Source organism: Schistocerca piceifrons, unplaced genomic scaffold (assembly GCF_021461385.2).
Source record: "Schistocerca piceifrons isolate TAMUIC-IGC-003096 unplaced genomic scaffold, iqSchPice1.1 HiC_scaffold_608, whole genome shotgun sequence".
NCBI classification, from domain to species: Eukaryota; Metazoa; Arthropoda; class Insecta; order Orthoptera; family Acrididae; genus Schistocerca; species Schistocerca piceifrons.
Genome location: NW_025728849.1, coordinates 121,604 through 146,341, shown reverse-complemented (window position 1 = coordinate 146,341; position 24,738 = coordinate 121,604). Strand labels below are relative to the sequence as shown.

At 48.5% G+C, this 24,738-nt stretch overlaps 7 non-coding genes across 7 annotated transcripts; all 7 read left to right on the top strand.

Annotated features, from left to right (window-relative positions):
- Nucleotides 1–1,551: 1,551 nt before the first annotated feature.
- On the top strand, nt 1,552–1,671 carry LOC124762865. The gene has a single exon (XR_007012603.1). It is a non-coding gene; the product is annotated as a 5S ribosomal RNA (ribosomal RNA).
- A 3,652-nt stretch (nt 1,672–5,323) lies between these two features.
- On the top strand, nt 5,324–5,443 carry LOC124762864. Its single transcript, XR_007012602.1, has one exon. It is a non-coding gene; the product is annotated as a 5S ribosomal RNA (ribosomal RNA).
- A 3,656-nt stretch (nt 5,444–9,099) lies between these two features.
- On the top strand, nt 9,100–9,219 carry LOC124762862. Its single transcript, XR_007012600.1, has one exon. It is a non-coding gene; the product is annotated as a 5S ribosomal RNA (ribosomal RNA).
- Nucleotides 9,220–12,845: 3,626 nt separating this feature from the next.
- On the top strand, nt 12,846–12,965 carry LOC124762861. Its single transcript, XR_007012599.1, has one exon. It is a non-coding gene; the product is annotated as a 5S ribosomal RNA (ribosomal RNA).
- A 3,658-nt stretch (nt 12,966–16,623) lies between these two features.
- On the top strand, nt 16,624–16,743 carry LOC124762860. The gene has a single exon (XR_007012598.1). It is a non-coding gene; the product is annotated as a 5S ribosomal RNA (ribosomal RNA).
- Nucleotides 16,744–20,396: 3,653 nt separating this feature from the next.
- Nucleotides 20,397–20,516, top strand: LOC124762859. Its single transcript, XR_007012597.1, has one exon. It is a non-coding gene; the product is annotated as a 5S ribosomal RNA (ribosomal RNA).
- A 3,658-nt stretch (nt 20,517–24,174) lies between these two features.
- Nucleotides 24,175–24,294, top strand: LOC124762858. Its single transcript, XR_007012596.1, has one exon. It is a non-coding gene; the product is annotated as a 5S ribosomal RNA (ribosomal RNA).
- The last annotated feature ends 444 nt before the right edge of the window (nt 24,295–24,738 follow it).

Below are 24,738 nucleotides of genomic sequence, written 5' to 3'. Positions count from 1 at the left end.
CTAACTTTAGACTTTCTCTGCCCCAAATTTTCCGTGGAACTGTTGCGTCCACTCTCACACAGTACACTAAATAACTTCCCCATTCATCATTTATGCACATAGATGTTCTGGCCCATATTCTCCTTTAGCCTTTGGCAAACACATAGCGAACATGCCAAAATAGGTGTATTCAAATACCATACGGGGGAAAAAAAAAAAAAAAACTTAAAATTAATTTAAATTCAATTTATAAAAAAAATCAAAGTAATGCAGTTTCTTTTTTATGTATAAAAAACCATAAACATTGAAGGGAAAAACTTATATAAAGGACACTCAGTGAATAAAAGTGTTGTAACTAAGCCAAGAGACTACTAAAAGAACAATCAGAACTGAAAACGAGAAAATATACAATTTCATGTAAAGATATGTAATTGTTAAAAATTGTAAATAAAAGTTTATATACGTTTAAAAAAAAAAAAAAAAAAAGGTGCTGTTGGCTCCCCTTCATTTTCTCCTTTTTACGCCGCTATCCCTGCCAGCCCTCTTTTCATACTACCTTTCTTTTGCGACAAACGTGCTTCCTTAAGCATTTTCAACGTGCTAGGAATGCCTTGAAAATAACGAAACACTACGAATCGACAGATGTGACCTGAAATGAGTCAGGGCCACCTACTGTTTCGTAGCAGTGCAAAACTCCACAGAAGGAAAAAAAAAAAAAAAAAATGAAAATAAATGACTGTAATAAACATAACATACGATATGAATGGCCTCAGTTGGAAGAAGAATGTGCCAAGGAAGATTTCTTAAAAGTGCCTGAAGATAACAAAACGGTATGAACCGACAGATATGTTCTGAAATACGTCAGGGCTGCTTATTGTTTTGTAGCAGCGTACGACTGCAAACTTGTAAACAAAAATGTATCTTTCGTCGCTAGAAGAGAAGGATGCTTTGGCGACCCTCCTGTGCCTTGTGTCCCTGTTTTCGCACCTTTGCACAGGTCTACTGGCCGCAAACGGCGTCTCGGACACGCCCGTTAGGCCCACGGCCGTCTCGCAGATGTTTCTCGTGCTTGTGCTGTCATATGGGCCACGACCCGAGCGGCAGCGAGCGGCAGTCGAGCAAAGTCGGGACAAGTCGGGACGGAAGGGGAGAGGTGCGAATGCACTGCACAGATCACGCAAATACCTGGACGCGAGCCGCGCGGCGTGTGTCAGGTGAGGAAGCTGCCGGGGGCGCCCTCCAGCAGGACACTGCTACACCCCGCACAGCCCCCCGCCGGATAACGGGAACAAGATGCGTCGCCCGCGAGTGTCGGACGCCGCACGCACCAAGCGAAACGAATGACGGGCGGCGCACCGAGCAGCCGCGTGTCTCACGCAAGTGGCGGCGCGGCGCGCCCGCCAGTCCGGCAGACGCCTCTGAGACGCCGGACGCGCACTCGGCGCCGCCTTCGAGGCTCCAGCTGTTGCGGAAGGACGTGCTCTGCGTCAAATGTGTCACCGAAAACTGCGATTGTGTGTGTTGGGAGAAGAGGCAGAGGCGTCTTCTGTCGTGCGGCTACAGTATAAGGGCGCCAACGGCCATACCATGTTGAATACACCGGTTCTCGTCCGATCACCGAAGTTAAGCAACATCGGGCCCGGTTAGTACTTGGATGGGTGACCGCCTGGGAACACCGGGTGCTCGCACGCCTCGGATTCGGACCAAAATTCGGAAGAACAATCAAGAACGTCATTACAAATGCCACCTCAAAAATAACAGTAAACGGATGGACTTCCAAGTCAATAAGACTGGGAAGATCCGTCAGGCAAGGATGTCCATTATCGATGGCACTTTTCACAATAGCCCTCGACCCACTACTACGAAAACTAACAGCCGAAATCGGAGGATACACAATGGGTGCAACAAACATCGTATGCACGGCCTATGCTGACGACATGGGCATATTCATCCAAAACGAAGAAGAACTAGGAATAATCCAGCCTATCATGGAATCCTTCGAAAAGGCTTCAGGTGCCAAAACGAATCCGACGAAGACAGTGCTACTACCAATAGGCAACGGCAGACTGCGACCAGCGAGACAGTGGTACCGAGTGACAAACAACCATAGGGCACTCGGAGTGGAACTACAGCAGTGCCCTTTGAAAATGGCAGCACAAAACTGGCGCAGCGTCTTGAACACAACGAGAGGGCTCGTGAGGATACACGCGAACCGGAACCTGACGCTGAGCCAAAGAGTGCAGTTAGTAAACGAAACAATCCTGTCGAAAGCGTGGTACATGGCGCAAATACTATGTGCTCCGACGGAAATTGCGCGAGCGATAGGAAGTGCGGCGTACTACTTGCTGTGGAGGCGGGAAATCTTCAAGGTCTCCCAGGCGACGTGTTTCCTGTCAAGGGACGAAGGCGGACTTGGTCTGACTGACGTTAAGACGAAATGCGCGGCACTGCTTCTACACCGTGCGATGAAAATGGCAAACCAGAACAACAACAGTATAACGTCCAGCCTGATAAACCAATATAAACCTGAATCTGAAGAGGCTCCTGTAGACACTACGAACATACCATTCAAGTTGCGGCACATAAAACAGATGGCAATCGACAAGAGTTACATCACCGCGGTCGTTGCCAACCCACAGCAAAGAACGGCGAGGAACATCTACAGCGCTCTGAGGGGGAAGGCAAGAAAGTCCAAAATAGAGACGAGTTTTCCAGACCATGACTGGCCACAGGTCTGGAAGAATGTCTCGGAACGGACACTTCCTGAGCACGCCAGGGACACGTGGTATAAAATCATCCACAAAACAGTGCCGACAAACGAAAAACTGGCACGCATAAAAATGCGGGAATCCCCAAACTGCGAGCTCTGCAACCAGACCGACACCATCGAGCATCGTTTTGGCTGCAGAGAGAGCGGGGAAATATGGGCGGCAGCGAGAAAAATGATCGCCCACATCAACAGAACCGACGAGAGGGCGATACATGTCTCAGCTGTCACTGTCCCGGACGCGAAGCCTTTCCCCAAAGCGAAACGCCTGGCCACAATGTGGATCATCGCCATGACGGCACACGCCATCGTCACGAAACGGCAGACCGACAAGGCGCAGTTCCTCACGGACCTGTGGGAGGAACACAGGAGGGCCAAACAACGCTCCAAGTACCGAGAGACCTTCCAGAACTTCCTGCAGGTCCCGCTGGACGCCGCCTTCCGAGACGCCTTCAACACGACGTGACCGACGCCCTCCCACAACACCCACACCCCAGTCGCTGAGGACTTCGCCCACCAATCCCTCCAAAGCCCCGACGGCAAGAGTGGTGCATTGCGAAAGTGTTGTGAAAATGCGCGCAGAGTGAAAGTGGGTACGTGTAGCAGTGCCAAAGTGAGAGTGACGTGTGCCAATCATAGCCATACAGTGTCCAGTGCCCAATAGCCAAATAAAGCAGGCAAAAGGAAATGATCAGTTTTTAATTTAGTGCAAAGGATACAAGACGTGTTCCAAGGTAACAGCGAAATGTCAAACAGTGTATTTCATGTAATTAATGTGTACTCTCGCCATCTCCATTCAAGGTACGTTTTTTTTTCCCCTCTCTCTCTCTCTCTCTCTCTCTCTCTCTCTGTCTCTCTCTCTCTCTTCTATAATCATTTTTTTTGTTGTTGTTTTGTAGGTTTTTTTTGTGTTTGTCTGTGTTTATTCCTTTGATGTATCCGTGTGTATAGATATAGTTATATACATTTATAAAGTTCGGCGCATCATGTGCCAAAACGTTGCATACCCCTTTGCGATTTACAAAAATTCTAACTTTAGACTTTCTCTGCCCCAAATTTTCCGTGGAACTGTTGCGTCCACTCTCACACAGTACACTAAATAACTTCCCCATTCATCATTTATGCACATAGATGTTCTGGCCCATATTCTCCTTTAGCCTTTGGCAAACACATAGCGAACATGCCAAAATAGGTGTATTCAAATACCATACGGGGGAAAAAAAAAAAAAAAACTTAAAATTAATTTAAATTCAATTTATAAAAAAAATCAAAGTAATGCAGTTTCTTTTTTATGTATAAAAAACCATAAACATTGAAGGGAAAAACTTATATAAAGGACACTCAGTGAATAAAAGTGTTGTAACTAAGCCAAGAGACTACTAAAAGAACAATCAGAACTGAAAACGAGAAAATATACAATTTCATGTAAAGATATGTAATTGTTAAAAATTGTAAATAAAAGTTTATATACGTTTAAAAAAAAAAAAAAAAAAAGGTGCTGTTGGCTCCCCTTCATTTTCTCCTTTTTACGCCGCTATCCCTGCCAGCCCTCTTTTCATACTACCTTTCTTTTGCGACAAACGTGCTTCCTTAAGCATTTTCAACGTGCTAGGAATGCCTTGAAAATAACGAAACACTACGAATCGACAGATGTGACCTGAAATGAGTCAGGGCCACCTACTGTTTCGTAGCAGTGCAAAACTCCACAGAAGGAAAAAAAAAAAAAAAAGAAAATAAATGACTGTAATAAACATAACATACGATATGAATGGCCTCAGTTGGAAGAAGAATGTGCCAAGGAAGATTTCTTAAAAGTGCCTGAAGATAACAAAACGGTATGAACCGACAGATATGTTCTGAAATACGTCAGGGCTGCTTATTGTTTTGTAGCAGCGTACGACTGCAAACTTGTAAACAAAAATGTATCTTTCGTCGCTAGAAGAGAAGGATGCTTTGGCGACCCTCCTGTGCCTTGTGTCCCTGTTTTCGCACCTTTGCACAGGTCTACTGGCCGCAAACGGCGTCTCGGACACGCCCGTTAGGCCCACGGCCGTCTCGCAGATGTTTCTCGTGCTTGTGCTGTCATATGGGCCACGACCCGAGCGGCAGCGAGCGGCAGTCGAGCAAAGTCGGGACAAGTCGGGACGGAAGGGGAGAGGTGCGAATGCACTGCACAGATCACGCAAATACCTGGACGCGAGCCGCGCGGCGTGTGTCAGGTGAGGAAGCTGCCGGGGGCGCCCTCCAGCAGGACACTGCTACACCCCGCACAGCCCCCCGCCGGATAACGGGAACAAGATGCGTCGCCCGCGAGTGTCGGACGCCGCACGCACCAAGCGAAACGAATGACGGGCGGCGCACCGAGCAGCCGCGTGTCTCACGCAAGTGGCGGCGCGGCGCGCCCGCCAGTCCGGCAGACGCCTCTGAGACGCCGGACGCGCACTCGGCGCCGCCTTCGAGGCTCCAGCTGTTGCGGAAGGACGTGCTCTGCGTCAAATGTGTCACCGAAAACTGCGATTGTGTGTGTTGGGAGAAGAGGCAGAGGCGTCTTCTGTCGTGCGGCTACAGTATAAGGGCGCCAACGGCCATACCATGTTGAATACACCGGTTCTCGTCCGATCACCGAAGTTAAGCAACATCGGGCCCGGTTAGTACTTGGATGGGTGACCGCCTGGGAACACCGGGTGCTCGCACGCCTCGGATTCGGACCAAAATTCGGAAGAACAATCAAGAACGTCATTACAAATGCCACCTCAAAAATAACAGTAAACGGATGGACTTCCAAGTCAATAAGACTGGGAAGATCCGTCAGGCAAGGATGTCCATTATCGATGGCACTTTTCACAATAGCCCTCGACCCACTACTACGAAAACTAACAGCCGAAATCGGAGGATACACAATGGGTGCAACAAACATCGTATGCACGGCCTATGCTGACGACATGGGCATATTCATCCAAAACGAAGAAGAACTAGGAATAATCCAGCCTATCATGGAATCCTTCGAAAAGGCTTCAGGTGCCAAAACGAATCCGACGAAGACAGTGCTACTACCAACAGGCAACGGCAGACTGCGACCAGCGAGACAGTGGTACCGAGTGACAAACAACCATAGGGCACTCGGAGTGGAACTACAGCAGTGCCCTTTGAAAATGGCAGCACAAAACTGGCGCAGCGTCTTGAACACAACGAGAGGGCTCGTGAGGATACACGCGAACCGGAACCTGACGCTGAGCCAAAGAGTGCAGTTAGTAAACGAAACAATCCTGTCGAAAGCGTGGTACATGGCGCAAATACTATGTGCTCCGACGGAAATTGCGCGAGCGATAGGAAGTGCGGCGTACTACTTGCTGTGGAGGCGGGAAATCTTCAAGGTCTCCCAGGCGACGTGTTTCCTGTCAAGGGACGAAGGCGGACTTGGTCTGACTGACGTTAAGACGAAATGCGCGGCACTGCTTCTACACCGTGCGATGAAAATGGCAAACCAGAACAACAACAGTATAACGTCCAGCCTGATAAACCAATATAAACCTGAATCTGAAGAGGCTCCTGTAGACACTACGAACATACCATTCAAGTTGCGGCACATAAAACAGATGGCAATCGACAAGAGTTACATCACCGCGGTCGTTGCCAACCCACAGCAAAGAACGGCGAGGAACATCTACAGCGCTCTGAGGGGGAAGGCAAGAAAGTCCAAAATAGAGACGAGTTTTCCAGACCATGACTGGCCACAGGTCTGGAAGAATGTCTCGGAACGGACACTTCCTGAGCACGCCAGGGACACGTGGTATAAAATCATCCACAAAACAGTGCCGACAAACGAAAAACTGGCACGCATAAAAATGCGGGAATCCCCAAACTGCGAGCTCTGCAACCAGACCGACACCATCGAGCATCGTTTTGGCTGCAGAGAGAGCGGGGAAATATGGGCGGCAGCGAGAAAAATGATCGCCCACATCAACAGAACCGACGAGAGGGCGATACATGTCTCAGCTGTCACTGTCCCGGACGCGAAGCCTTTCCCCAAAGCGAAACGCCTGGCCACAATGTGGATCATCGCCATGACGGCACACGCCATCGTCACGAAACGGCAGACCGACAAGGCGCAGTTCCTCACGGACCTGTGGGAGGAACACAGGAGGGCCAAACAACGCTCCAAGTACCGAGAGACCTTCCAGAACTTCCTGCAGGTCCCGCTGGACGCCGCCTTCCGAGACGCCTTCAACACGACGTGACCGACGCCCTCCCACAACACCCACACCCCAGTCGCTGAGGACTTCGCCCACCAATCCCTCCAAAGCCCCGACGGCAAGAGTGGTGCATTGCGAAAGTGTTGTGAAAATGCGCGCAGAGTGAAAGTGGGTACATGTAGCAGTGCCAAAGTGAGAGTGACGTGTGCCAATCATAGCCATACAGTGTCCAGTGCCCAATAGCCAAATAAAGCAGGCAAAAGGAAATGATCAGTTTTTAATTTAGTGCAAAGGATACAAGACGTGTTCCAAGGTAACAGCGAAATGTCAAACAGTGTATTTCATGTAATTAATGTGTACTCTCGCCATCTCCATTCAAGGTACGTTTTTTTTTCCCCTCTCTCTCTCTCTCTCTCTCTCTCTCTCTCTGTCTCTCTGTCTCTCTTCTATAATCATTTTTTTTGTTGTTGTTTTGTAGGTTTTTTTTGTGTTTGTCTGTGTTTATTCCTTTGATGTATCCGTGTGTATAGATATAGTTATATACATTTATAAAGTTCGGCGCATCATGTGCCAAAACGTTGCATACCCCTTTGCGATTTACAAAAATTCTAACTTTAGACTTTCTCTGCCCCAAATTTTCCGTGGAACTGTTGCGTCCACTCTCACACAGTACACTAAATAACTTCCCCATTCATCATTTATGCACATAGATGTTCTGGCCCATATTCTCCTTTAGCCTTTGGCAAACACATAGCGAACATGCCAAAATAGGTGTATTCAAATACCATACGGGGGAAAAAAAAAAAAAAACTTAAAATTAATTTAAATTCAATTTATAAAAAAAATCAAAGTAATGCAGTTTCTTTTTTATGTATAAAAAACCATAAACATTGAAGGGAAAAACTTATATAAAGGACACTCAGTGAATAAAAGTGTTGTAACTAAGCCAAGAGACTACTAAAAGAACAATCAGAACTGAAAACGAGAAAATATACAATTTCATGTAAAGATATGTAATTGTTAAAAATTGTAAATAAAAGTTTATATACGTTTAAAAAAAAAAAAAAAAAAAAAGGTGCTGTTGGCTCCCCTTCATTTTCTCCTTTTTACGCCGCTATCCCTGCCAGCCCTCTTTTCATACTACCTTTCTTTTGCGACAAACGTGCTTCCTTAAGCATTTTCAACGTGCTAGGAATGCCTTGAAAATAACGAAACACTACGAATCGACAGATGTGACCTGAAATGAGTCAGGGCCACCTACTGTTTCGTAGCAGTGCAAAACTCCACAGAAGGAAAAAAAAAAAAAAAAAATGAAAATAAATGACTGTAATAAACATAACATACGATATGAATGGCCTCAGTTGGAAGAAGAATGTGCCAAGGAAGATTTCTTAAAAGTGCCTGAAGATAACAAAACGGTATGAACCGACAGATATGTTCTGAAATACGTCAGGGCTGCTTATTGTTTTGTAGCAGCGTACGACTGCAAACTTGTAAACAAAAATGTATCTTTCGTCGCTAGAAGAGAAGGATGCTTTGGCGACCCTCCTGTGCCTTGTGTCCCTGTTTTCGCACCTTTGCACAGGTCTACTGGCCGCAAACGGCGTCTCGGACACGCCCGTTAGGCCCACGGCCGTCTCGCAGATGTTTCTCGTGCTTGTGCTGTCATATGGGCCACGACCCGAGCGGCAGCGAGCGGCAGTCGAGCAAAGTCGGGACAAGTCGGGACGGAAGGGGAGAGGTGCGAATGCACTGCACAGATCACGCAAATACCTGGACGCGAGCCGCGCGGCGTGTGTCAGGTGAGGAAGCTGCCGGGGGCGCCCTCCAGCAGGACACTGCTACACCCCGCACAGCCCCCCGCCGGATAACGGGAACAAGATGCGTCGCCCGCGAGTGTCGGACGCCGCACGCACCAAGCGAAACGAATGACGGGCGGCGCACCGAGCAGCCGCGTGTCTCACGCAAGTGGCGGCGCGGCGCGCCCGCCAGTCCGGCAGACGCCTCTGAGACGCCGGACGCGCACTCGGCGCCGCCTTCGAGGCTCCAGCTGTTGCGGAAGGACGTGCTCTGCGTCAAATGTGTCACCGAAAACTGCGATTGTGTGTGTTGGGAGAAGAGGCAGAGGCGTCTTCTGTCGTGCGGCTACAGTATAAGGGCGCCAACGGCCATACCATGTTGAATACACCGGTTCTCGTCCGATCACCGAAGTTAAGCAACATCGGGCCCGGTTAGTACTTGGATGGGTGACCGCCTGGGAACACCGGGTGCTCGCACGCCTCGGATTCGGACCAAAATTCGGAAGAACAATCAAGAACGTCATTACAAATGCCACCTCAAAAATAACAGTAAACGGATGGACTTCCAAGTCAATAAGACTGGGAAGATCCGTCAGGCAAGGATGTCCATTATCGATGGCACTTTTCACAATAGCCCTCGACCCACTACTACGAAAACTAACAGCCGAAATCGGAGGATACACAATGGGTGCAACAAACATCGTATGCACGGCCTATGCTGACGACATGGGCATATTCATCCAAAACGAAGAAGAACTAGGAATAATCCAGCCTATCATGGAATCCTTCGAAAAGGCTTCAGGTGCCAAAACGAATCCGACGAAGACAGTGCTACTACCAATAGGCAACGGCAGACTGCGACCAGCGAGACAGTGGTACCGAGTGACAAACAACCATAGGGCACTCGGAGTGGAACTACAGCAGTGCCCTTTGAAAATGGCAGCACAAAACTGGCGCAGCGTCTTGAACACAACGAGAGGGCTCGTGAGGATACACGCGAACCGGAACCTGACGCTGAGCCAAAGAGTGCAGTTAGTAAACGAAACAATCCTGTCGAAAGCGTGGTACATGGCGCAAATACTATGTGCTCCGACGGAAATTGCGCGAGCGATAGGAAGTGCGGCGTACTACTTGCTGTGGAGGCGGGAAATCTTCAAGGTCTCCCAGGCGACGTGTTTCCTGTCAAGGGACGAAGGCGGACTTGGTCTGACTGACGTTAAGACGAAATGCGCGGCACTGCTTCTACACCGTGCGATGAAAATGGCAAACCAGAACAACAACAGTATAACGTCCAGCCTGATAAACCAATATAAACCTGAATCTGAAGAGGCTCCTGTAGACACTACGAACATACCATTCAAGTTGCGGCACATAAAACAGATGGCAATCGACAAGAGTTACATCACCGCGGTCGTTGCCAACCCACAGCAAAGAACGGCGAGGAACATCTACAGCGCTCTGAGGGGGAAGGCAAGAAAGTCCAAAATAGAGACGAGTTTTCCAGACCATGACTGGCCACAGGTCTGGAAGAATGTCTCGGAACGGACACTTCCTGAGCACGCCAGGGACACGTGGTATAAAATCATCCACAAAACAGTGCCGACAAACGAAAAACTGGCACGCATAAAAATGCGGGAATCCCCAAACTGCGAGCTCTGCAACCAGACCGACACCATCGAGCATCGTTTTGGCTGCAGAGAGAGCGGGGAAATATGGGCGGCAGCGAGAAAAATGATCGCCCACATCAACAGAACCGACGAGAGGGCGATACATGTCTCAGCTGTCACTGTCCCGGACGCGAAGCCTTTCCCCAAAGCGAAACGCCTGGCCACAATGTGGATCATCGCCATGACGGCACACGCCATCGTCACGAAACGGCAGACCGACAAGGCGCAGTTCCTCACGGACCTGTGGGAGGAACACAGGAGGGCCAAACAACGCTCCAAGTACCGAGAGACCTTCCAGAACTTCCTGCAGGTCCCGCTGGACGCCGCCTTCCGAGACGCCTTCAACACGACGTGACCGACGCCCTCCCACAACACCCACACCCCAGTCGCTGAGGACTTCGCCCACCAATCCCTCCAAAGCCCCGACGGCAAGAGTGGTGCATTGCGAAAGTGTTGTGAAAATGCGCGCAGAGTGAAAGTGGGTACGTGTAGCAGTGCCAAAGTGAGAGTGACGTGTGCCAATCATAGCCATACAGTGTCCAGTGCCCAATAGCCAAATAAAGCAGGCAAAAGGAAATGATCAGTTTTTAATTTAGTGCAAAGGATACAAGACGTGTTCCAAGGTAACAGCGAAATGTCAAACAGTGTATTTCATGTAATTAATGTGTACTCTCGCCATCTCCATTCAAGGTACGTTTTTTTTTCCCCTCTCTCTCTCTCTCTCTCTCTTCTATAATCATTTTTTTTGTTGTTGTTTTGTAGGTTTTTTTTGTGTTTGTCTGTGTTTATTCCTTTGATGTATCCGTGTGTATAGATATAGTTATATACATTTATAAAGTTCGGCGCATCATGTGCCAAAACGTTGCATACCCCTTTGCGATTTACAAAAATTCTAACTTTAGACTTTCTCTGCCCCAAATTTTCCGTGGAACTGTTGCGTCCACTCTCACACAGTACACTAAATAACTTCCCCATTCATCATTTATGCACATAGATGTTCTGGCCCATATTCTCCTTTAGCCTTTGGCAAACACATAGCGAACATGCCAAAATAGGTGTATTCAAATACCACACGGGGGAAAAAAAAAAAAAAAAACTTAAAATTAATTTAAATTCAATTTATAAAAAAAATCAAAGTAATGCAGTTTCTTTTTTATGTATAAAAAACCATAAACATTGAAGGGAAAAACTTATATAAAGGACACTCAGTGAATAAAAGTGTTGTAACTAAGCCAAGAGACTACTAAAAGAACAATCAGAACTGAAAACGAGAAAATATACAATTTCATGTAAAGATATGTAATTGTTAAAAATTGTAAATAAAAGTTTATATACGTTTAAAAAAAAAAAAAAAAAAGGTGCTGTTGGCTCCCCTTCATTTTCTCCTTTTTACGCCGCTATCCCTGCCAGCCCTCTTTTCATACTACCTTTCTTTTGCGACAAACGTGCTTCCTTAAGCATTTTCAACGTGCTAGGAATGCCTTGAAAATAACGAAACACTACGAATCGACAGATGTGACCTGAAATGAGTCAGGGCCACCTACTGTTTCGTAGCAGTGCAAAACTCCACAGAAGGAAAAAAAAAAAAAAAAGAAAATAAATGACTGTAATAAACATAACATACGATATGAATGGCCTCAGTTGGAAGAAGAATGTGCCAAGGAAGATTTCTTAAAAGTGCCTGAAGATAACAAAACGGTATGAACCGACAGATATGTTCTGAAATACGTCAGGGCTGCTTATTGTTTTGTAGCAGCGTACGACTGCAAACTTGTAAACAAAAATGTATCTTTCGTCGCTAGAAGAGAAGGATGCTTTGGCGACCCTCCTGTGCCTTGTGTCCCTGTTTTCGCACCTTTGCACAGGTCTACTGGCCGCAAACGGCGTCTCGGACACGCCCGTTAGGCCCACGGCCGTCTCGCAGATGTTTCTCGTGCTTGTGCTGTCATATGGGCCACGACCCGAGCGGCAGCGAGCGGCAGTCGAGCAAAGTCGGGACAAGTCGGGACGGAAGGGGAGAGGTGCGAATGCACTGCACAGATCACGCAAATACCTGGACGCGAGCCGCGCGGCGTGTGTCAGGTGAGGAAGCTGCCGGGGGCGCCCTCCAGCAGGACACTGCTACACCCCGCACAGCCCCCCGCCGGATAACGGGAACAAGATGCGTCGCCCGCGAGTGTCGGACGCCGCACGCACCAAGCGAAACGAATGACGGGCGGCGCACCGAGCAGCCGCGTGTCTCACGCAAGTGGCGGCGCGGCGCGCCCGCCAGTCCGGCAGACGCCTCTGAGACGCCGGACGCGCACTCGGCGCCGCCTTCGAGGCTCCAGCTGTTGCGGAAGGACGTGCTCTGCGTCAAATGTGTCACCGAAAACTGCGATTGTGTGTGTTGGGAGAAGAGGCAGAGGCGTCTTCTGTCGTGCGGCTACAGTATAAGGGCGCCAACGGCCATACCATGTTGAATACACCGGTTCTCGTCCGATCACCGAAGTTAAGCAACATCGGGCCCGGTTAGTACTTGGATGGGTGACCGCCTGGGAACACCGGGTGCTCGCACGCCTCGGATTCGGACCAAAATTCGGAAGAACAATCAAGAACGTCATTACAAATGCCACCTCAAAAATAACAGTAAACGGATGGACTTCCAAGTCAATAAGACTGGGAAGATCCGTCAGGCAAGGATGTCCATTATCGATGGCACTTTTCACAATAGCCCTCGACCCACTACTACGAAAACTAACAGCCGAAATCGGAGGATACACAATGGGTGCAACAAACATCGTATGCACGGCCTATGCTGACGACATGGGCATATTCATCCAAAACGAAGAAGAACTAGGAATAATCCAGCCTATCATGGAATCCTTCGAAAAGGCTTCAGGTGCCAAAACGAATCCGACGAAGACAGTGCTACTACCAACAGGCAACGGCAGACTGCGACCAGCGAGACAGTGGTACCGAGTGACAAACAACCATAGGGCACTCGGAGTGGAACTACAGCAGTGCCCTTTGAAAATGGCAGCACAAAACTGGCGCAGCGTCTTGAACACAACGAGAGGGCTCGTGAGGATACACGCGAACCGGAACCTGACGCTGAGCCAAAGAGTGCAGTTAGTAAACGAAACAATCCTGTCGAAAGCGTGGTACATGGCGCAAATACTATGTGCTCCGACGGAAATTGCGCGAGCGATAGGAAGTGCGGCGTACTACTTGCTGTGGAGGCGGGAAATCTTCAAGGTCTCCCAGGCGACGTGTTTCCTGTCAAGGGACGAAGGCGGACTTGGTCTGACTGACGTTAAGACGAAATGCGCGGCACTGCTTCTACACCGTGCGATGAAAATGGCAAACCAGAACAACAACAGTATAACGTCCAGCCTGATAAACCAATATAAACCTGAATCTGAAGAGGCTCCTGTAGACACTACGAACATACCATTCAAGTTGCGGCACATAAAACAGATGGCAATCGACAAGAGTTACATCACCGCGGTCGTTGCCAACCCACAGCAAAGAACGGCGAGGAACATCTACAGCGCTCTGAGGGGGAAGGCAAGAAAGTCCAAAATAGAGACGAGTTTTCCAGACCATGACTGGCCACAGGTCTGGAAGAATGTCTCGGAACGGACACTTCCTGAGCACGCCAGGGACACGTGGTATAAAATCATCCACAAAACAGTGCCGACAAACGAAAAACTGGCACGCATAAAAATGCGGGAATCCCCAAACTGCGAGCTCTGCAACCAGACCGACACCATCGAGCATCGTTTTGGCTGCAGAGAGAGCGGGGAAATATGGGCGGCAGCGAGAAAAATGATCGCCCACATCAACAGAACCGACGAGAGGGCGATACATGTCTCAGCTGTCACTGTCCCGGACGCGAAGCCTTTCCCCAAAGCGAAACGCCTGGCCACAATGTGGATCATCGCCATGACGGCACACGCCATCGTCACGAAACGGCAGACCGACAAGGCGCAGTTCCTCACGGACCTGTGGGAGGAACACAGGAGGGCCAAACAACGCTCCAAGTACCGAGAGACCTTCCAGAACTTCCTGCAGGTCCCGCTGGACGCCGCCTTCCGAGACGCCTTCAACACGACGTGACCGACGCCCTCCCACAACACCCACACCCCAGTCGCTGAGGACTTCGCCCACCAATCCCTCCAAAGCCCCGACGGCAAGAGTGGTGCATTGCGAAAGTGTTGTGAAAATGCGCGCAGAGTGAAAGTGGGTACATGTAGCAGTGCCAAAGTGAGAGTGACGTGTGCCAATCATAGCCATACAGTGTCCAGTGCCCAATAGCCAAATAAAGCAGGCAAAAGGAAATGATCAGTTTTTAATTTAGTGCAAAGGATACAAGACGTGTTCCAAGGTAACAGCGAAATGTCAAACAGTGTATTTCATGTAATTAATGTGTACTCTCGCCATCTCCATTCAAGGTACGTTTTTTTTTCCCCTCTCTCTCTCTCTCTCTCTCTCTCTCTCTCTCTCTCTGTCTCTCTCTCTCTCTTCTATAATCATTTTTTTTGTTGTTGTTTTGTAGGTTTTTTTTGTGTTTGTCTGTGTTTATTCCTTTGATGTATCCGTGTGTATAGATATAGTTATATACATTTATAAAGTTCGGCGCATCATGTGCCAAAACGTTGCATACCCCTTTGCGATTTACAAAAATTCTAACTTTAGACTTTCTCTGCCCCAAATTTTCCGTGGAACTGTTGCGTCCACTCTCACACAGTACACTAAATAACTTCCCCATTCATCATTTATGCACATAGATGTTCTGGCCCATATTCTCCTTTAGCCTTTGGCAAACACATAGCGAACATGCCAAAATAGGTGTATTCAAATACCATACGGGGGAAAAAAAAAAAAAACTTAAAATTAATTTAAATTCAATTTATAAAAAAAATCAAAGTAATGCAGTTTCTTTTTTATGTATAAAAAACCATAAACATTGAAGGGAAAAACTTATATAAAGGACACTCAGTGAATAAAAGTGTTGTAACTAAGCCAAGAGACTACTAAAAGAACAATCAGAACTGAAAACGAGAAAATATACAATTTCATGTAAAGATATGTAATTGTTAAAAATTGTAAATAAAAGTTTATATACGTTTAAAAAAAAAAAAAAAAAAAGGTGCTGTTGGCTCCCCTTCATTTTCTCCTTTTTACGCCGCTATCCCTGCCAGCCCTCTTTTCATACTACCTTTCTTTTGCGACAAACGTGCTTCCTTAAGCATTTTCAACGTGCTAGGAATGCCTTGAAAATAACGAAACACTACGAATCGACAGATGTGACCTGAAATGAGTCAGGGCCACCTACTGTTTCGTAGCAGTGCAAAACTCCACAGAAGGAAAAAAAAAAAAAAAAATGAAAATAAATGACTGTAATAAACATAACATACGATATGAATGGCCTCAGTTGGAAGAAGAATGTGCCAAGGAAGATTTCTTAAAAGTGCCTGAAGATAACAAAACGGTATGAACCGACAGATATGTTCTGAAATACGTCAGGGCTGCTTATTGTTTTGTAGCAGCGTACGACTGCAAACTTGTAAACAAAAATGTATCTTTCGTCGCTAGAAGAGAAGGATGCTTTGGCGACCCTCCTGTGCCTTGTGTCCCTGTTTTCGCACCTTTGCACAGGTCTACTGGCCGCAAACGGCGTCTCGGACACGCCCGTTAGGCCCACGGCCGTCTCGCAGATGTTTCTCGTGCTTGTGCTGTCATATGGGCCACGACCCGAGCGGCAGCGAGCGGCAGTCGAGCAAAGTCGGGACAAGTCGGGACGGAAGGGGAGAGGTGCGAATGCACTGCACAGATCACGCAAATACCTGGACGCGAGCCGCGCGGCGTGTGTCAGGTGAGGAAGCTGCCGGGGGCGCCCTCCAGCAGGACACTGCTACACCCCGCACAGCCCCCCGCCGGATAACGGGAACAAGATGCGTCGCCCGCGAGTGTCGGACGCCGCACGCACCAAGCGAAACGAATGACGGGCGGCGCACCGAGCAGCCGCGTGTCTCACGCAAGTGGCGGCGCGGCGCGCCCGCCAGTCCGGCAGACGCCTCTGAGACGCCGGACGCGCACTCGGCGCCGCCTTCGAGGCTCCAGCTGTTGCGGAAGGACGTGCTCTGCGTCAAATGTGTCACCGAAAACTGCGATTGTGTGTGTTGGGAGAAGAGGCAGAGGCGTCTTCTGTCGTGCGGCTACAGTATAAGGGCGCCAACGGCCATACCATGTTGAATACACCGGTTCTCGTCCGATCACCGAAGTTAAGCAACATCGGGCCCGGTTAGTACTTGGATGGGTGACCGCCTGGGAACACCGGGTGCTCGCACGCCTCGGATTCGGACCAAAATTCGGAAGAACAATCAAGAACGTCATTACAAATGCCACCTCAAAAATAACAGTAAACGGATGGACTTCCAAGTCAATAAGACTGGGAAGATCCGTCAGGCAAGGATGTCCATTATCGATGGCACTTTTCACAATAGCCCTCGACCCACTACTACGAAAACTAACAGCCGAAATCGGAGGATACACAATGGGTGCAACAAACATCGTATGCACGGCCTATGCTGACGACATGGGCATATTCATCCAAAACGAAGAAGAACTAGGAATAATCCAGCCTATCATGGAATCCTTCGAAAAGGCTTCAGGTGCCAAAACGAATCCGACGAAGACAGTGCTACTACCAATAGGCAACGGCAGACTGCGACCAGCGAGACAGTGGTACCGAGTGACAAACAACCATAGGGCACTCGGAGTGGAACTACAGCAGTGCCCTTTGAAAATGGCAGCACAAAACTGGCGCAGCGTCTTGAACACAACGAGAGGGCTCGTGAGGATACACGCGAACCGGAACCTGACGCTGAGCCAAAGAGTGCAGTTAGTAAACGAAACAATCCTGTCGAAAGCGTGGTACATGGCGCAAATACTATGTGCTCCGACGGAAATTGCGCGAGCGATAGGAAGTGCGGCGTACTACTTGCTGTGGAGGCGGGAAATCTTCAAGGTCTCCCAGGCGACGTGTTTCCTGTCAAGGGACGAAGGCGGACTTGGTCTGACTGACGTTAAGACGAAATGCGCGGCACTGCTTCTACACCGTGCGATGAAAATGGCAAACCAGAACAACAACAGTATAACGTCCAGCCTGATAAACCAATATAAACCTGAATCTGAAGAGGCTCCTGTAGACACTACGAACATACCATTCAAGTTGCGGCACATAAAACAGATGGCAATCGACAAGAGTTACATCACCGCGGTCGTTGCCAACCCACAGCAAAGAACGGCGAGGAACATCTACAGCGCTCTGAGGGGGAAGGCAAGAAAGTCCAAAATAGAGACGAGTTTTCCAGACCATGACTGGCCACAGGTCTGGAAGAATGTCTCGGAACGGACACTTCCTGAGCACGCCAGGGACACGTGGTATAAAATCATCCACAAAACAGTGCCGACAAACGAAAAACTGGCACGCATAAAAATGCGGGAATCCCCAAACTGCGAGCTCTGCAACCAGACCGACACCATCGAGCATCGTTTTGGCTGCAGAGAGAGCGGGGAAATATGGGCGGCAGCGAGAAAAATGATCGCCCACATCAACAGAACCGACGAGAGGGCGATACATGTCTCAGCTGTCACTGTCCCGGACGCGAAGCCTTTCCCCAAAGCGAAACGCCTGGCCACAATGTGGATCATCGCCATGACGGCACACGCCATCGTCACGAAACGGCAGACCGACAAGGCGCAGTTCCTCACGGACCTGTGGGAGGAACACAGGAGGGCCAAACAACGCTCCAAGTACCGAGAGACCTTCCAGAACTTCCTGCAGGTCCCGCTGGACGCCGCCTTCCGAGACGCCTTCAACACGACGTGACCGACGCCCTCCCACAACACCCACACCCCAGTCGCTGAGGACTTCGCCCACCAATCCCTCCAAAGCCCCGACGGCAAGAGTGGTGCATTGCGAAAGTGTTGTGAAAATGCGCGCAGAGTGAAAGTGGGTACGTGTAGCAGTGCCAAAGTGAGAGTGACGTGTGCCAATCATAGCCATACAGTGTCCAGTGCCCAATAGCCAAATAAAGCAGGCAAAAGGAAATGATCAGTTTTTAATTTAGTGCAAAGGATACAAGACGTGTTCCAAGGTAACAGCGAAATGTCAAACAGTGTATTTCATGTAATTAATGTGTACTCTCGCCATCTCCATTCAAGGTACGTTTTTTTTTCCCCTCTCTCTCTCTCTCTCTCTCTCTCTCTCTCTGTCTCTCTCTCTCTCTTCTATAATCATTTTTTTTGTTGTTGTTTTGTAGGTTTTTTTTGTGTTTGTCTGTGTTTATTCCTTTGATGTATCCGTGTGTATAGATATAGTTATATACATTTATAAAGTTCGGCGCATCATGTGCCAAAACGTTGCATACCCCTTTGCGATTTACAAAAATTCTAACTTTAGACTTTCTCTGCCCCAAATTTTCCGTGGAACTGTTGCGTCCACTCTCACACAGTACACTAAATAACTTCCCCATTCATCATTTATGCACATAGATGTTCTGGCCCATATTCTCCTTTAGCCTTTGGCAAACACATAGCGAACATGCCAAAATAGGTGTATTCAAATACCACACGGGGGAAAAAAAAAAAAAAAAAACTTAAAATTAATTTAAATTCAATTTATAAAAAAAATCAAAGTAATGCAGTTTCTTTTTTATGTATAAAAAACCATAAACATTGAAGGGAAAAACTTATATAAAGGACACTCAGTGAATAAAAGTGTTGTAACTAAGCCAAGAGACTACTAAAAGAACAATCAGAACTGAAAACGAGAAAATATACAATTTCATGTAAAGATATGTAATTGTTAAAAATTGTAAATAAAAGTTTATATACGTTTAAAAAAAAAAAAAAAAAAGGTGCTGTTGGCTCCCCTTCATTTTCTCCTTTTTACGCCGCTATCCCTGCCAGCCCTCTTTTCATACTACCTTTCTTTTGCGACAAACGTGCTTCCTTAAGCATTTTCAACGTGCTAGGAATGCCTTGAAAATAACGAAACACTACGAATCGACAGATGTGACCTGAAATGAGTCAGGGCCACCTACTGTTTCGTAGCAGTGCAAAACTCCACAGAAGGAAAAAAAAAAAAAAATGAAAATAAATGACTGTAATAAACATAACATACGATATGAATGGCCTCAGTTGGAAGAAGAATGTGCCAAGGAAGATTTCTTAAAAGTGCCTGAAGATAACAAAACGGTATGAACCGACAGATATGTTCTGAAATACGTCAGGGCTGCTTATTGTTTTGTAGCAGCGTACGACTGCAAACTTGTAAACAAAAATGTATCTTTCGTCGCTAGAAGAGAAGGATGCTTTGGCGACCCTCCTGTGCCTTGTGTCCCTGTTTTCGCACCTTTGCACAGGTCTACTGGCCGCAAACGGCGTCTCGGACACGCCCGTTAGGCCCACGGCCGTCTCGCAGATGTTTCTCGTGCTTGTGCTGTCATATGGGCCACGACCCGAGCGGCAGCGAGCGGCAGTCGAGCAAAGTCGGGACAAGTCGGGACGGAAGGGGAGAGGTGCGAATGCACTGCACAGATCACGCAAATACCTGGACGCGAGCCGCGCGGCGTGTGTCAGGTGAGGAAGCTGCCGGGGGCGCCCTCCAGCAGGACACTGCTACACCCCGCACAGCCCCCCGCCGGATAACGGGAACAAGATGCGTCGCCCGCGAGTGTCGGACGCCGCACGCACCAAGCGAAACGAATGACGGGCGGCGCACCGAGCAGCCGCGTGTCTCACGCAAGTGGCGGCGCGGCGCGCCCGCCAGTCCGGCAGACGCCTCTGAGACGCCGGACGCGCACTCGGCGCCGCCTTCGAGGCTCCAGCTGTTGCGGAAGGACGTGCTCTGCGTCAAATGTGTCACCGAAAACTGCGATTGTGTGTGTTGGGAGAAGAGGCAGAGGCGTCTTCTGTCGTGCGGCTACAGTATAAGGGCGCCAACGGCCATACCATGTTGAATACACCGGTTCTCGTCCGATCACCGAAGTTAAGCAACATCGGGCCCGGTTAGTACTTGGATGGGTGACCGCCTGGGAACACCGGGTGCTCGCACGCCTCGGATTCGGACCAAAATTCGGAAGAACAATCAAGAACGTCATTACAAATGCCACCTCAAAAATAACAGTAAACGGATGGACTTCCAAGTCAATAAGACTGGGAAGATCCGTCAGGCAAGGATGTCCATTATCGATGGCACTTTTCACAATAGCCCTCGACCCACTACTACGAAAACTAACAGCCGAAATCGGAGGATACACAATGGGTGCAACAAACATCGTATGCACGGCCTATGCTGACGACATGGGCATATTCATCCAAAACGAAGAAGAACTAGGAATAATCCAGCCTATCATGGAATCCTTCGAAAAGGCTTCAGGTGCCAAAACGAATCCGACGAAGACAGTGCTACTACCAATAGGCAACGGCAGACTGCGACCAGCGAGACAGTGGTACCGAGTGACAAACAACCATAGGGCACTCGGAGTGGAACTACAGCAGTGCCCTTTGAAAATGGCAGCACAAAACTGGCGCAGCGTCTTGAACACAACGAGAGGGCTCGTGAGGATACACGCGAACCGGAACCTGACGCTGAGCCAAAGAGTGCAGTTAGTAAACGAAACAATCCTGTCGAAAGCGTGGTACATGGCGCAAATACTATGTGCTCCGACGGAAATTGCGCGAGCGATAGGAAGTGCGGCGTACTACTTGCTGTGGAGGCGGGAAATCTTCAAGGTCTCCCAGGCGACGTGTTTCCTGTCAAGGGACGAAGGCGGACTTGGTCTGACTGACGTTAAGACGAAATGCGCGGCACTGCTTCTACACCGTGCGATGAAAATGGCAAACCAGAACAACAACAGTATAACGTCCAGCCTGATAAACCAATATAAACCTGAATCTGAAGAGGCTCCTGTAGACACTACGAACATACCATTCAAGTTGCGGCACATAAAACAGATGGCAATCGACAAGAGTTACATCACCGCGGTCGTTGCCAACCCACAGCAAAGAACGGCGAGGAACATCTACAGCGCTCTGAGGGGGAAGGCAAGAAAGTCCAAAATAGAGACGAGTTTTCCAGACCATGACTGGCCACAGGTCTGGAAGAATGTCTCGGAACGGACACTTCCTGAGCACGCCAGGGACACGTGGTATAAAATCATCCACAAAACAGTGCCGACAAACGAAAAACTGGCACGCATAAAAATGCGGGAATCCCCAAACTGCGAGCTCTGCAACCAGACCGACACCATCGAGCATCGTTTTGGCTGCAGAGAGAGCGGGGAAATATGGGCGGCAGCGAGAAAAATGATCGCCCACATCAACAGAACCGACGAGAGGGCGATACATGTCTCAGCTGTCACTGTCCCGGACGCGAAGCCTTTCCCCAAAGCGAAACGCCTGGCCACAATGTGGATCATCGCCATGACGGCACACGCCATCGTCACGAAACGGCAGACCGACAAGGCGCAGTTCCTCACGGACCTGTGGGAGGAACACAGGAGGGCCAAACAACGCTCCAAGTACCGAGAGACCTTCCAGAACTTCCTGCAGGTCCCGCTGGACGCCGCCTTCCGAGACGCCTTCAACACGACGTGACCGACGCCCTCCCACAACACCCACACCCCAGTCGCTGAGGACTTCGCCCACCAATCCCTCCAAAGCCCCGACGGCAAGAGTGGTGCATTGCGAAAGTGTTGTGAAAATGCGCGCAGAGTGAAAGTGGGTACGTGTAGCAGTGCCAAAGTGAGAGTGACGTGTGCCAATCATAGCCATACAGTGTCCAGTGCCCAATAGCCAAATAAAGCAGGCAAAAGGAAATGATCAGTTTTTAATTTAGTGCAAAGGATACAAGACGTGTTCCAAGGTAACAGCGAAATGTCAAACAGTGTATTTCATGTAATTAATGTGTACTCTCGCCATCTCCATTCAAGGTACGTTTTTTTTTCCCCTCTCTCTCTCTCTCTCTCTCTCTCTCTCTCTCTCTCTGTCTCTCTCTCTCTCTTCTATAATCATTTTTTTTGTTGTTGTTTTGTAGGTTTTTTTTGTGTTTGTCTGTGTTTATTCCTTTGATGTATCCGTGTGTATAGATATAGTTATATACATTTATAAAGTTCGGCGCATCATGTGCCAAAACGTTGCATACCCCTTTGCGATTTACAAAAATTCTAACTTTAGACTTTCTCTGCCCCAAATTTTCCGTGGAACTGTTGCGTCCACTCTCACACAGTACACTAAATAACTTCCCCATTCATCATTTATGCACATAGATGTTCTGGCCCATATTCTCCTTTAGCCTTTGGCAAACACATAGCGAACATGCCAAAATAGGTGTATTCAAATACCATACGGGGGAAAAAAAAAAAAACTTAAAATTAATTTAAATTCAATTTATAAAAAAAATCAAAGTAATGCAGTTTCTTTTTTATGTATAAAAAACCATAAACATTGAAGGGAAAAACTTATATAAAGGACACTCAGTGAATAAAAGTGTTGTAACTAAGCCAAGAGACTACTAAAAGAACAATCAGAACTGAAAACGAGAAAATATACAATTTCATGTAAAGATATGTAATTGTTAAAAATTGTAAATAAAAGTTTATATACGTTTAAAAAAAAAAAAAAAAAAAAGGTGCTGTTGGCTCCCCTTCATTTTCTCCTTTTTACGCCGCTATCCCTGCCAGCCCTCTTTTCATACTACCTTTCTTTTGCGACAAACGTGCTTCCTTAAGCATTTTCAACGTGCTAGGAATGCCTTGAAAATAACGAAACACTACGAATCGACAGATGTGACCTGAAATGAGTCAGGGCCACCTACTGTTTCGTAGCAGTGCAAAACTCCACAGAAGGAAAAAAAAAAAAAAAAATGAAAATAAATGACTGTAATAAACATAACATACGATATGAATGGCCTCAGTTGGAAGAAGAATGTGCCAAGGAAGATTTCTTAAAAGTGCCTGAAGATAACAAAACGGTATGAACCGACAGATATGTTCTGAAATACGTCAGGGCTGCTTATTGTTTTGTAGCAGCGTACGACTGCAAACTTGTAAACAAAAATGTATCTTTCGTCGCTAGAAGAGAAGGATGCTTTGGCGACCCTCCTGTGCCTTGTGTCCCTGTTTTCGCACCTTTGCACAGGTCTACTGGCCGCAAACGGCGTCTCGGACACGCCCGTTAGGCCCACGGCCGTCTCGCAGATGTTTCTCGTGCTTGTGCTGTCATATGGGCCACGACCCGAGCGGCAGCGAGCGGCAGTCGAGCAAAGTCGGGACAAGTCGGGACGGAAGGGGAGAGGTGCGAATGCACTGCACAGATCACGCAAATACCTGGACGCGAGCCGCGCGGCGTGTGTCAGGTGAGGAAGCTGCCGGGGGCGCCCTCCAGCAGGACACTGCTACACCCCGCACAGCCCCCCGCCGGATAACGGGAACAAGATGCGTCGCCCGCGAGTGTCGGACGCCGCACGCACCAAGCGAAACGAATGACGGGCGGCGCACCGAGCAGCCGCGTGTCTCACGCAAGTGGCGGCGCGGCGCGCCCGCCAGTCCGGCAGACGCTTCTGAGACGCCGGACGCGCACTCGGCGCCGCCTTCGAGGCTCCAGCTGTTGCGGAAGGACGTGCTCTGCGTCAAATGTGTCACCGAAAACTGCGATTGTGTGTGTTGGGAGAAGAGGCAGAGGCGTCTTCTGTCGTGCGGCTACAGTATAAGGGCGCCAACGGCCATACCATGTTGAATACACCGGTTCTCGTCCGATCACCGAAGTTAAGCAACATCGGGCCCGGTTAGTACTTGGATGGGTGACCGCCTGGGAACACCGGGTGCTCGCACGCCTCGGATTCGGACCAAAATTCGGAAGAACAATCAAGAACGTCATTACAAATGCCACCTCAAAAATAACAGTAAACGGATGGACTTCCAAGTCAATAAGACTGGGAAGATCCGTCAGGCAAGGATGTCCATTATCGATGGCACTTTTCACAATAGCCCTCGACCCACTACTACGAAAACTAACAGCCGAAATCGGAGGATACACAATGGGTGCAACAAACATCGTATGCACGGCCTATGCTGACGACATGGGCATATTCATCCAAAACGAAGAAGAACTAGGAATAATCCAGCCTATCATGGAATCCTTCGAAAAGGCTTCAGGTGCCAAAACGAATCCGACGAAGACAGTGCTACTACCAATAGGCAACGGCAGACTGCGACCAGCGAGACAGTGGTACCGAGTGACAAACAACCATAGGGCACTCGGAGTGGAACTACAGCAGT